Below are 14,025 nucleotides of genomic sequence, written 5' to 3'. Positions count from 1 at the left end.
GTGGTACCATACTGTGCTATTCTGTGCTGGGTATCACCAGCAGTGTCCTGTGGCTATAGTATTCCACCTGTGTAGTCAGGGCATTACTGCACTGGTAAGTTATTGGGTGACTAATGTAACTGTATTCTACTTTTGATGGGACAGATATACAATAGATTAGTGACTGACGGACATTAGGCCTCATGCGGAGATGGAAGTGAGTGATAATGTCAGAGTAGAGGCTGCAGGAACATGCGTCCCTGACTCAGAACCATAAACCCAGAGTTCTAGTGACAATGCCACCTCAGTCAGTTAGAGATGCAAGTCAGCTGTGTATCCAACCCACTGCCGCCTTGTGGGGCGCGGTCTCCGCTCCTGAGCCCGCTTCATGCACTCACAACCAACATCCGCTGTACATATACAGCTAAATAAAATCCTCATAGCACACGTAGTAACAGAAAACCTGGTGTTCTAGTAACAACACAACCTCATCCTCAGGAATAAGCAATAACAACATATAGGGCGGGCTGTAGGAAGGGGGGGGTGAGTTTACATGTTACATCGTAACTGTGCAGACTACTAGAAGCCCAAAACCTAATTATTCAGAAATCCATGTTTTATGTCACTGTGGACATCAATTAATTCCTACAGATGTGCAATGTAGAGGATAAGTAATAGTATATGAAACTCATGACAATGTGCAGTGTTACCACCTTTCTATAGATCACACACTGGTAATAAATGCAGAAATACACGAGATACAGGATGATAATGTTCAATAATTAATCATTTTATTTTTGTCTCCTATCAGTATGTTTTGAGCTGTGGGAGGAAACCGGAGTACCCGGAGAAAACCCACACGGACACGGGGAGAACATACAAACTCTGTGCAGAATGAGTCCCAGATTTACACTGAAGACCACCGTGCTGCTCGCGAACAGCGCTAATCACTGCGCCACCGTGCCGTCCTGTAGTATGATGGTCCTACATCTCCAAGTAGCCTGCCAGCCATTTGAGAATGCAGGAGACTGATATGTAACAGAGAAAATAGAAGAACTCGGGGGTGGGATTCCTACAGACCCCGCCTCTTTCTTCAGACCACACCCAGGTCCACGCCTTCCTGAGTCAGTAGTCAGGTATTGGGGGAGGGGGCTGCGTTATATTTCCATTGTTGTGGCTGTTAATGCTCTTCCACCGCTTGCTCATGTAGGAGAAGCCACAGAACAGCCGCTGGTCCTCCGGGGTTACAGGTGGTTTCTGAGCTTCAGTGTCAGACATCACTTGGTGCAATTCAATTTGTTTGCTGGTTTCCATATATGGGTTCTATAGAAGAAAGACAAATCAGTCTGGTTAATTCATTAGGTATCTAATTATATCCGTCCCCTCTCGAGGGCACCTGTACAGATTGTGGATGAGCCGTGGTAACCATGTGCAGATTGCCGATATCGCCATGATGCATCGTTACCTGCCCCTTGAGAACAAGTCAACTCCTGGTGCTGCCAGGCAATCTGCGGTATCCAAATCTGCTACAACTGCACCATAAAGCTGTGTTCACATGTTGCAACCACATTGGGTTCTTTTTACTCAGTGTCAACAATAATGCATACTCTTGTTGTGTTTTTACCCCAAAAATGTCCAGAGCATAATGTTTCTTTTTTGTAGGAAAAAAATGCACAGTGTGAACACAGACTAACGTATCCAAATTAGTCACTAAGTGGCCTTCTGAAGAATTGGGGACAATAATTACACTTTTGAGAAATATGTAAAAGCCTGTCCATCCTCCACATTCTGTAATTCCACCCATTTACCAGCAGGGGAGGATAAGCACATTCTGGCCTACACTACGTAGGATTGTTACTCATTATTTGAGTATTTCTTACACATATTATCACATTATACAGACGAGGAGGTGACATTATAATAAAATAACGCTGGGCACTTACAGGTGTCATTGTAAATGGTGGACGGGACCTTCCCGCCTCTAATTCCTCCCAGTTTATGGGCGAGAAGAATGGATGTTCTTTTAGATTGCTGCAAACAACCTGCCTCTTCTCTGGTGATTTACACAAGAGCTGCAAATATAGAAGAACCATTATTATATCACAAGTAATAATATAAATAATCTCAGAAAAAACAGTGGTAACAGAATTATTTTCTCACTTTCTTATAGAAAGATGAATTTCTTAAAACAACCATTGCTAGAAACAAATATGATAGGACAGGATAGGATAGGACAGGATAGAATAGTATAGGACAGGATAGGATAGGCTAGTACAGGACGGGATAGTGCAGGATAGCATCGGATAATACAGGACAGGATAGGATAATACAGGACGGGATTGTACAGGATAGGATAGTACAGGATAGGATAGTACAGGACAGGATAATACAGAACAGGATGGTACAGGATAGGAAAGGATAGTACAGGACAGGTATCAGGATCCTGACAACGCCGGCGTACAGCCTCTGCTGAGCAGGGACTCACCCGCACTGTAAGGACCCCTGGGAACAAGAACAGCCAGAAAGTACAGATGCACAGGACCTGAATGCTGAAGTTTAGCAAGCTGGCATAGGACCTACGGTCATGTGACTGCATGCAAGGGGGTGGGGCTTAACGTCCTGCTTACAGAGAAGGTAGGAAACTCAGAGTCGGCAAAACAGAGGTCATACACAGTACGGGCAAATGAGGTACAGGAGGGATAAACAGACGGGAGGTCAGACAACGCCAAATGTCATACACAAGAGGGCGGTGCGGTACCAAAGAGACGAGCAGAGAGCAGTCGGGTCACAAGCAGAGAGTCATACACGAGAGAGCGGTGCGGTACAAGAGGGGCAGGCAGAACTCGTAACAGGGACAGAACCGGATCACAACCAAACAAGCAACAAGTTATCAGGCACAAGGCACACGTATACAATAGGTCAACTAACTCAGCTGAGGGCAGGAGTATAACTGACACCGGACACAGGTCCAGTGAGTATTAAATAGCTGCCCTCTCCCAGAGAGAGGCAGAACAATTAACCCCCAGTCTGACCAGGACGGGCCAAAGCGAAATCCCTTCCTGGATCATGACAACAGGATGGTACAGGATAGAATAGTACAGGATGGGATAGTACAGAATGGGATGGTACAGGATGGGATAGTACAGGATGGGATAGTACAGGATAGGATGGTACAGGATAGGATAGTACAGGACAGGTTGGTACAGGACAGGATAGTAAAGGATAGGATGGTACAGGATAGGATAGTACAGGACGGGATGGTACAGGATAGGATAGGATAGTACAGGACAGGATGGTACAGGACAGGATAGGGTAGTACAGGACGGGATAGTACAGGACAGGATGGTACAAGATAGGATGTTACAGGATAGTACAGGACGGGATGGTACAGGATAGGCCATCAGTAGTCGATCAGTCAGGGGCCGATACCCAATAATCCTGAGGATTAGCTGTGTGAAGAGGTTTTGGTGAGCACCGCAGCCTCTTTACTGTATAAACTGGCCTGTAGATAAGAACACTGTACATATAGGAGAGGCTGTGCCGGGGCTCCATCGTTGTCCCAATTCCTTCTATTGGATAAAGCTGAAATACCCAACACAGTGGTGATGAAATGTACGGTGTATTATCAAATCTCCTGACTGGTCTATCCTTCCTATGTCTCCAGGTAGAAGTGTCTATTTACTCACTCTCTCTATGAAATCCCTGAGCTGAGAATCCATGTTGTACGGATACCATGGTTTATCACATCTATCACACGGACCATAGTAAAACGGGTGAGATCTTGTGGCCATTTGGAAGACTATGACCCCAAAAGCGAACAGGTCGACCGTGTAATTAAAGGGCTGTCGACGAAACATCTGTGGAAATATAAGATTAGAAGAGTAAGTTAGTACATTGTTCATCCTGGGAGAGGGAAAAGTACCGTGAGCCATGGTTACTGGTAGTGTTTTTTCACGCCTAAGCCCCCATACATATGACATAATAATTTGATTGATGGCTACCTCTCAAGTCGAGAATCCCCAGTACACAGTAAACTGGTTTATTTTATTTATTATGCTTTTCTTATTCAGCGCGATCTTATTCCGCAGTGCTGTACATACAGTGCTTTCCCTATGTCTTTGGAGTGGGGAAGGAAACCAGAGAACCCGGAGTAAACCCACACAAGCATGGTATTGTCCTTGGTGGGATTTGACCCCAGGACCCCATCAGTGCAAGACTGTAGTCCTAACCACTGAGCCACCGTGCTGCCCTAGGCTTATGCTTCTGATATTGGCCGGTTCGGCTGACCTAAGTCTAATATGTATGGGGGCCATTACACAGTCCATCTATTAGATAACAGTTAGTAAATGTGAGCGCTGTGGTGATAGATCTGTGATTCCACAAGCTCCACATTAAGTGAGAATTGCAGGTGAATAATAAGAGATATTAGTAGTCACAGTCACCTCAGGAGCCATATAGGGAAGAGTGCCATAAAAGCCTCTGATCTTCTGAGAGCCAAATACATTCATAGCAGCAAGGCCGAAATCAGCAATCTTAGCGTGTCCATCACCGTCCAGAAGAATGTTATCTGGTTTTAAATCCCTTAAAAAAGAAAGAAAAATAGTTATGTGAGTCAGACGTAGATCAGCTGTAGTGCTTGGGTTGCTGTGGGGGCTTCACAGGACCACTCACTTTACACTGGGGGCCGATTCACTAATCCTATCTTATGGCTGTATGACACATTAGGAGCATCTTCAGAGGCTTTTGTCTGATGTTACACCACTATTGTTTTCATTACTTAGAGCCAATAATTTTCACAAAAATCTGGTTACAGTTTAGTTGCACGTTGTGACATTGTAAGCCACATGGATTCCCATCAAACTATTCCCATTTCCATAAAAGCCTTGTCCCCTTCTTCAAGTGAGCCCCAAAAGTGTCAAAAAGACTTCATAAATGTGGTATACGTCATGTTCACCAGAATCTTGGCCAAATAACACCACAATTCTGGCACAGTTAACTATTTCCCATAGTAAATCTTTCCCTACGTAGAAAACAAGTAATGACTTTTATTACCGGTGAATAATCCCCCGACTGTGGAGAAACTCTAATCCACTCAAGATTTCTGCTGCAAGGAACCTAAAAAGGAAAACGGAAAAAAAAACTCCTATCAGCATTAATTGTTCTACTGAACCACTAATAACTATGAGGGGAGACAGCGGCCACAGAAATCACAGAGCGGCTGCTCTCTTACCTGGTCGTGCAGATATCCAGGGGGCCTCTGGAACTGATAAATGCAGCCAAATCGCCACCACTCAGATATTCCATGGCATAAAATGCATAGTCCTGTGTGAGAGGAGAGAAGATGATGGTAAATAATGCAGATTTTATCCATCCTGATAACATTTACTATGGTTCTGGGACCTATACTGTATATCCAGAAGACATGTCTCTGTGTCTGCACACATTGGAGAGGTGTCCAGGGTGAAACTAAGTCAAAATCCTCTAATGATAGCTATCAGTAATGGTGCCCAGGGCATACAGGCACACAGAGCATGCAGCAGGTCCCTTCATTTACACAGGCAAAATTTAAATTTGCAATCTGATGGAAGCAAATGGACATGATGAGAGAAAAGAGAAAATTTATAGAACGTGAGGAGTCTCTTACCGCTGTCTGGAATGTGCCATAGACATGTGTGAAGAATCTGCTGTCTTCAGTAATTTCCAGGACATCTCTCTCTATGCGGAGGATGTCTTTATAATTCTCCAACAATTTCCTCTTCTTAACCATCTTGACCGCCAGCTGAAGTCCGCAGGGTTGATGTGTCACCAGCATCACCTTGCCAAAGCCGCCTTCTCCAAGCTTCCTGGTAAAGATGAAACTCTCAAGAGAAAAACAGGCAGTCACTTGCTCTGAAGGGCTGGTGGTCTGAGCACCGATTACACCTAGAACGGAAAACAGATATAAGAACTAACAATCTTACGTGCTCATATATAATGCTACAATAAATTGGCAATTTTTTTAAATCTAATATGAAGTTTGAACCATGATGAACCTGGTTACCACCATATTTTGGCTGTAGAGCCCCAAGTATAGACGGTGGAGAGCTCTGATGTACGTGGTAAGATGTATGGGATAAGATTATGTCATTAGGTAACATTTTGTAAAATAAATGAACACTTTATATAAAGCATGGATGTAACCTGTGACTAAATGACTATAGACTTTACCTTCTGGAGCTTGATTGATGGATTTATCACTCTCACGTCTTCTCTTTGTGGTGGTCTCAGTGTCAGATGTCCTCTTTCTCTTAAGCTGTTCTCTACAACTTTGATTTTCAACTCGCTCATGATATAAATGAGAGCTCCTGGTTTTAGCTGATAAGCTAAACCTTATTTCAGAGGTAACATCTTTTCCACTCTCAGATTCCACCATTCTTCCTCTCTTATTTGGGGTTTCATCTCCTTTTTCAGGAGATGTGTTCCCTCTCTTTTTCCCCTTTTTAAGGGTCTTTTTCTCTGGAGGATGTCCAGAAGATGATGTACAGGGATCATCTGTCTTCTCAACAGGCACGTCCTGTACAATGTCCTGAGAAGGTTCTCCTCTCTGGGAAAAATTCTCTTCCATGCTCTTATTCTTTTCTCCACACTTCCTTTTTTGTCCCATGATAAGTTAATATCAATAATAACGAAATTGCTAAGTGCACAAAAGTAGTCTTCACTCTCCAACCGATGAAGGTAAAGTAAGAACAGCGACATCGGAATCCTTAGCCTAACACTTAGTATTGTGACATCATCGCCACTGTGACATCATCTCCATTGTGACATAATCAGCCAGAGTGAAAGCGATGATGTCATCGGCTGCTCCAGGACTAAGTTTGAAATAATCAGATAACCTAGTATAAGAAAAGTTTAGTTTTTCATAGTAACATACTTAGCATATTTCAAGATCCTACTCAAGGTTCCTAAATGTTTTGCATCTAACTATTTCAAAAAACTGTGAACACTAGAAAAAAAAAAGAACTGATGCAGCAACAAATACAAAGATTAATAACCAAATAAATAAATGTTTCTTTATTCAATATGTAAAATTGCTGGACACAATCTCATTAAAATAATATATGAAGAAAAACCTATTATAATAACAATCGGAGACTCGGGTCTCCAGAGTACCAAGAATATTAGACAGGTGATTTTTATGTTATGGTTCATGGGTTCAAATCTGCAGTGATGCATATGAATGAAAATAGGAACAACGCCATATTGTGCCCCCACCGCCTCCATCCCACAGGCATGTGTTGTGTAGAGGCCATAGCGATATTTTATCTACATATAAAATCTCCACATTCTCCAGTGGATTTTATACTCACTGGCATTTTGTCCACAGTGATATTTTACCCTGCAGGAGCCATAGGATGACGTAGTTGCATGACTTTATCTCTCTGTGGATGTAATGTTACGGTATTATTACTGCGAGGAAAAAAGTGAAAAGAAACTATCCGGCGCTAGGAATCCGTTGGCTGCATTAGGAGATCAGCTGTATATAATGGATCTCCCAGGATATACGACCATAAGGGCGATGCTGGACACTCTATAAGGTGTAGTCCGTATACAGCATCTTCAGAGAAAAGAGTGTTAGACACCTTGGAAGTAAAATGCATGTATACATTATTTCTATGCAGCGGTAGATGGGACGTGCATGCAGGCAACATTATGTGGCAACCGATTTTTCGCACTGTGACTAACGCTTCTTCTGGCCCGACTCTGTCATGACATCAGTACAAATTGTGCAATTGCCGCATCTAATTTCCTTTTGCTGTAGAATTTTCTAACCAGGTGGTTTTCCTATCACTAAAGCGGCTCCACACTGAAATATCTTTTTTTTTTATTGTGATTGCGTTTCTAATTTACAATCTGGATAATTATCAATTATATGACTTTTTTTTATAAACGGCTGAATTTATAGCTGCGTATAAAGGACTGTGTTTAGAAAATCTGTTTGTTTTTTTGTTTTATTCTTCTCTCTTCATCTGTAGAATATGGCAGGTCCCTGGGGCTTCGCATCTTCAGAGGTACTGTGAATTCATTTTTTTGAGTACCCTCTTTTTGTTAATTTTTCTTTTCATTCCGTCTCCTGTTCCGTGAAGGTTTCCATAATATTATTTGTACATCGTATACACAAGAATTGACTGCATGGATTACATTTTTTACATGTGGAGGATGGGCACTTTCTTACTGCAAAGAAAGAGTAGTTTTCTGTAGTTTTTAGTGATGATTTCGTTGTTAATTATAGAGATTGAAATGTCTAAGAATTCTATGATGATACCATTAACCTTTCTAGTAAATTTCATATTAATTGTTTTAAGTTATAATTTTTATCATATCCCTGTTTATTATCTTTATGTTGTCTGTGCAGACTTTTTTCCATCCGTATGGCTTCTGTGTTATTATTCAGCAGTAAATAAACTTTGCAAGACCAATGTGTCCTTAAAAATTGGATGTAAAACATATACTGATTTTTTTTTGCACACCCATAAGCTTGAGTAGGTGAGACTCATCCGAAATACCGAAGAGAATGGTGTTATCTGAACAGCTCCATAGAATACCATTGATCCCAGCGCTGTCCGTGTGAGGTCTGTTGAGGCCGGGGGGACCGTGGCTGATCGCAGTCGGGTGTCAGTTGATTCTCACAACTGACACTCAGTACTAAGTGCCAGGAGCGGTCACGGACCGCTTCCAGCACTTTATCCCCCTGGAACACTGCGATTAAACATGATGGCAGTGTTCCGGAGCCGGCAGAGGGGCTTACCGCCCCTCTGCTTTTGGATCAGAGGCACAGCGGCATAACACGGGGTCCCAATTGCTGCCATGGAGACCCAATATCATTGTGAGGACATCAGAGTCTCCAGGCCTGAGAGACTTCCTGTCATGCGCAGTGCATGCCAGGAAGTCTCACAGGTCCGTGTACAGAAGCTGCAGCGCTGGCAGCTTCTATAGCATGCAGATCTGCATGCTATAGAAGTGATCAGTCTGCACACAATGAGTGTCCCATAGTGGGACAAAATGTAAAAGCAATAATGAAATTAAAAAAAAAATAATAATTGTAAAAATATTTTAAATAATAGAATAAATATATATTTTTTATCATTAAATCAATATTTGAATAAAACTAAATAATAAAACTACACATATTTAGTATCGCCGTGTCCGTAATGACTCAACCTATAAAACTGTCCCACTAGTTAACCCCTTTAGTGAACACCATTAAAAAAAAAATCAAGGCAAAAAAACAATGCTTTCTCATCATACCGTGGAACTAAAAGTGTAATAACACGCTATCAAAAAGACAGATATAAATAAACGAGATACCGCTGAAAACGCCATCTTGTCCCACAAAAAACAAGCCACCTGACAGCATCATCAAAGAAAAAGTAAAAAAGTTATAGCTCGCAGAATAAAGTGATGCAAAAATAATTATTTTTTTATATAAAATAGTTTTTATTATATAAAAGCGGCAAAACATAATATCAATTTTACTACATGCGAAATGGTGTAAGCGCCCCCCCACAAAAGAAATTCATGAATTGCTGGTTTTTGTTCATTCTGCCTCCCAAAAATTGGAATAAAAAGTGATCAAAAAATGTCATGTGCCCGAAAATGGTACCAATAAAAACGTCAACTTGTCCTGCAAACAACAAAACCTCACATGACTCTGTGGGCCAAAATATGGAAAAATGTATAGCTCTCAAAATATGGTGGTGTAAAAACTATTTTTGCAATAAAAATCTTTTAGCGTGTGACAGCTGCCAAACATAAAAACCTGCTATAAATAGTAAATCAAACCCCCTTTATCACCCCCTTAGTTAGGGAAAATAATAAAATAAAAAAATGTATTTATTTCCATTTCCCCATTAAGGTTGGGGTTGGGGTTAGGCTTAGGGTTGGGGCTAAAGTTAGGGCTAAAGTTAGAGTTAGGGTTGTGGCTAAAGTTAGGGTTGGAATTAGGGTTAGGGGTGTTTTGGGGTTAGGGTTGGAGTTAGAATTGGGGAGTTTCCACTGTTTAGGCACATCTCCAAATGCGAAATGCATCTGATCTCAATTTCAGCCATTCTGCGTTGAAAAAGTCTAACGGTGCTCCTTCCCTTCCTATTTCTGCCATGCACCCAAACATATGGGGTATCGGTGTACCCAGGACAAATTATACAACAACTTTTGGGGTTCAATCTCTCCTGTTACCCTTGGTCAAATAAAACAAATAGGATCTGAAGTAAATTTTTTGTGAAAAAAGTTAAATGTTCATTTTTTTAAACATTCCAAAAATTCCTGTGAAGCACTTGAAGAGTTAATAAACTTCTTAAATGTGGTTTTGAGCACCTTCAGGGGTGTAATTTTTAGAATGGTGGCACTTTTGGGTATTTTCTATCATATAGACCCCTCAAAGTGACTTTAAATGTGATGTGGTCCCTAAAAAATGGTGTTGTAAAAGTGAGAAATCTCTGTTTAACTTTTAACCCTTATAACTCCCTAACAAAAAAAATGTGGTTAAAAAATTGTGCTGATGTAAAGTAGACATGTGGAAAATGCTATTTATTAACTATTTTGTGAGACATACTGTATTTCTCTGTTTAAAGGACATGAAAATTCAAATTTGGAAAACTGCGAAATTTTCAAAATTTTCACCAAATTTCCTTTTTTTCATAAATAAATGCAAGTAATATCAAATAAATTTTACCACTATGATGAAGCACAATATGTCACAAAAAACATTGTCAGAATTACTGGGATCCATGGAAGTGTTCCAGAGTTATTACCTCATAAAGGGACAGTGGTCAGAATTGTAAAAATTGGCCCGGGCATTAACATGCAAATCACCCTTGGGGTAAAGGGGTTAATCTATATTCAGATTAGCTATCATTATTGTCTCTGTATAACCCACACAGTTACAAAACCTCCAAAAATTAAGTATTCAGAATTATATAATCTATAACAAACCAGAAAGAGAATAATCCCTAAAAATTAACTTTTAATTCAATCACTAAAAAACATATAATGGGTAATTTTACCATTATATGTTTTTTTAGTGATTGAATTAAAAGTTAATTTTTAGGGATTATTCTTTTTCTGGTTTGTTATAACCCACAGAGTACCTATTGGGGATTGCATCTATATTTATATTAGCAAATTTTTTCCCTCAGAATTTTTACATTTTCTTCATCTTGTATCTCTTATCTATGTGTTTTCCCACCTGACTATTGGTAGGGACATCTAGGGAAGTAAGGGATAGTCCTTGTTAAGTGCAGGTGCCAAAAAAATCGAGCTCTTAGGGTGCCAACCTCTACTGCTAGATAGGAGTCAATTAGGACTACTGTAGGGTTCTGTAGATACTTGTTATCAATTTGGTCAACGTTTACATTTATTTGTTTTTTCACCAATTGTTTACACTGGGTAGGTGTCTTTTAATGCTATAATTAAAATAAAATAGTTTTTAAGGGATTATGTGTTCACATGTAATTATTACTCACAAGTCTGTATATGATCTTGTTCGCATACTCCTAAGGTGTCTAAACAGCAGAAATCATTCAAAGTCACCCTATGTTGAAAACTACACCTCTGAAGGATTTTATTCAGGGGTATAGTGAGCATTTTGAAGCCACAGGTACTACACAGAATTAGATGACATTAAGTTGTCATATTGAAAAAGTTCATTTTTTGTACACAAATCTTGTTTTAACCCCAAATTTCTCACTTTTGCAAGGATAACACCAAAAAGTGGACCTTAAAGTTTGTTACCCATGTTCTTTCGAGCTTGACAATATCCCACATGTAATCAGAAAGTTCTGTTTAGACAAACAGAAGAGCTCGGAATGGAAGGAGCAATTTTTGAATTTTGGCAAATTTGGCTACACAGTTTGCTACCCACATACTTCTGAGTATGTCAATACCTGTAACGAATGGAAGCGGAGGCAGAGATGGTGAAGTTCACATTCGTTTTTTATTTTTAAAGTGGAACCTCGGGACCACGGTCCGGGGGGGGCTCCGAAGGGGGCGTAACTAGTGAGCCCCGGGTACCCGAAGTAAAGCCCCTCAGACAGGACCAGAGTGGAATACCCGGAGGGCACAGGTGCTACCTCCAGTTTGACCTGAGACACAAGGCAGCTGTCCCAACGGGACCAAAAGGGATAACAGGATACAATAGCAGAGTCCATAAAGAAGTAGACACACAGGTGAGGCTGGTCCTGGTTCTGGGTAGTTGGTACCTAGCAGGCTCCCGTAACCTTGTTACAGTCCATGGACATGGATGGCTGTTTGCGGAATGGGATGGCACTTGCACAGATGTTTGCAGAGATTGCCAGGGTTGGCAGGATACAGATAATCTGTGGAGACAGATAGCATGAGAGAATGCACAGAGACTGCTAAGAGCAGCGCAGACAGGTCATGAACAGAACCGGATGTAGCAATGATAGATACTCGTTGCTCCAACACTCTCCCTATGGAGGAGAGACCAGAAATAGCAGCCAGTGCACTGTCATTGGATAATTACTAGTGTTGAGCAATACCACCCGATACTGAAAAATATCGTATCGGAATGGATCGGCCGATCTAAAAAGTATCGGGTATCGCCGAATCCGATCCCGGAAGTTCCATTCAAATCAATGGAACTGAAATATCGAAATTGAAAAAAACCCTTTCTTTCCCTGTAGGTTAATTCTACATGAAGAAACACAACTAATAATGTAGAATGTATTGTGGGAGGTGTAGGAGACATTAAAGCCATAGAGTTTTAGCCCAATCAAATGGAATAGCAGGAATTAATTTTTTTTTTTTTAAAGGCGTTTGGAGTTACAAAGTTATTTACTATGTTAACCTCTTTTATATTTTGTCAGATATGTATGTTTCACTACTTCCATGCTCTTCACCTTCTTTTTTACTTCTCCCACACTTTCTCCTTCATCATCCTCAGCAGCATCTCTTTCATCAACTTCTTCTTCACCTTATTCATCTTCTTCTTCTTCTTCACCTTCTTCCTATTTAATTTTTATTTAGCATTCTTCATATTCTTCTTATTCAACTATTATTCTTCATATTCAACTTCTTCAGCTTCTTCCTATTCTTCTTCATCATATTCTTATTTGTGTCAGGAATTCCTGTAGTTGTTATCTATAAAAGTTTGAAGATTACACCTTCCGTTCAGCCTGTGACAACAGATTTACAACAGGATTTGTCCGCGTTCAGTTTGGCCTGCAGCAGCAGGCCTTTTCCAGGGGCACCACGAGGAGGAACGGACTCACCCCCATACACTGCTTAGTCTTCTTCTGCTTATAAATTATATAATATAATTTGCTCTGATTTTTAGTCTTATGCTTAATGTTCTTCTGCTTTTGGTTTTTCTGCTTCTTGGTCTTCTGTCTCTTGTTGTTCTGCATCTTGGTGGTTGTCTTCCTGTTCTTTGTCCTCTTGGTCATCTTCTTCAGGGTCATCTTTTAGGTATTCTTCTGTGTGGTCTTCAGGGTCATCGTCGTCGTCAGGGAGATCCAGAGTGAGAATCAAAAACCATTTCCACAAGCTTGAACTTGGAAAAGTAGCAGAAGGTACAAGAAGGCTGAGGAACTGCCGAGAACCAGCTGACGGTACTGGAACCCGGAGGGGCAGCAGAATGAACAAGAGCCAATGGCACAACCGTGGACCAGCTGATGCTGCTGGAACACGGTTACTAACCAGGAGGTACCTGTGCTCCAAAGCACTACCAAGGACAAGCAGACGTTGCTGGAACTCGGATACCAAGAAGGAGGCACCTAGGCCAAAGGCACTGCCGAGAACCAGCTGATGGTACTGGAACCCGGAGGGGCAGCAGAAGGAACATGAGCCAATGGCACAACCGTGGACCAGCTGACGGTGCTGGAACCCGGAGGGGCAGCAGAATGAACAAGAGCCAATGGCACAACCGTGGACCAGCTGACGATGCTGGAACACGGTCACTAAGCAGGAGGTACCTGTGCTCCAAAGCACTACCAAGGACCAGCAGACGTTGCTGGAACTCGGATACCAAGAAGGAGGCACCTAGGCCAAAGG

Source organism: Dendrobates tinctorius, unplaced genomic scaffold (genome assembly GCF_039654945.1).
Source record: "Dendrobates tinctorius isolate UK_male_01 unplaced genomic scaffold, ASM3965494v1 ptg000022l, whole genome shotgun sequence".
NCBI classification, from domain to species: Eukaryota; Metazoa; Chordata; class Amphibia; order Anura; family Dendrobatidae; genus Dendrobates; species Dendrobates tinctorius.
The sequence above is the reverse complement of the archived record's forward strand: the minus strand, read 5'-3'. Positions refer to the sequence as shown.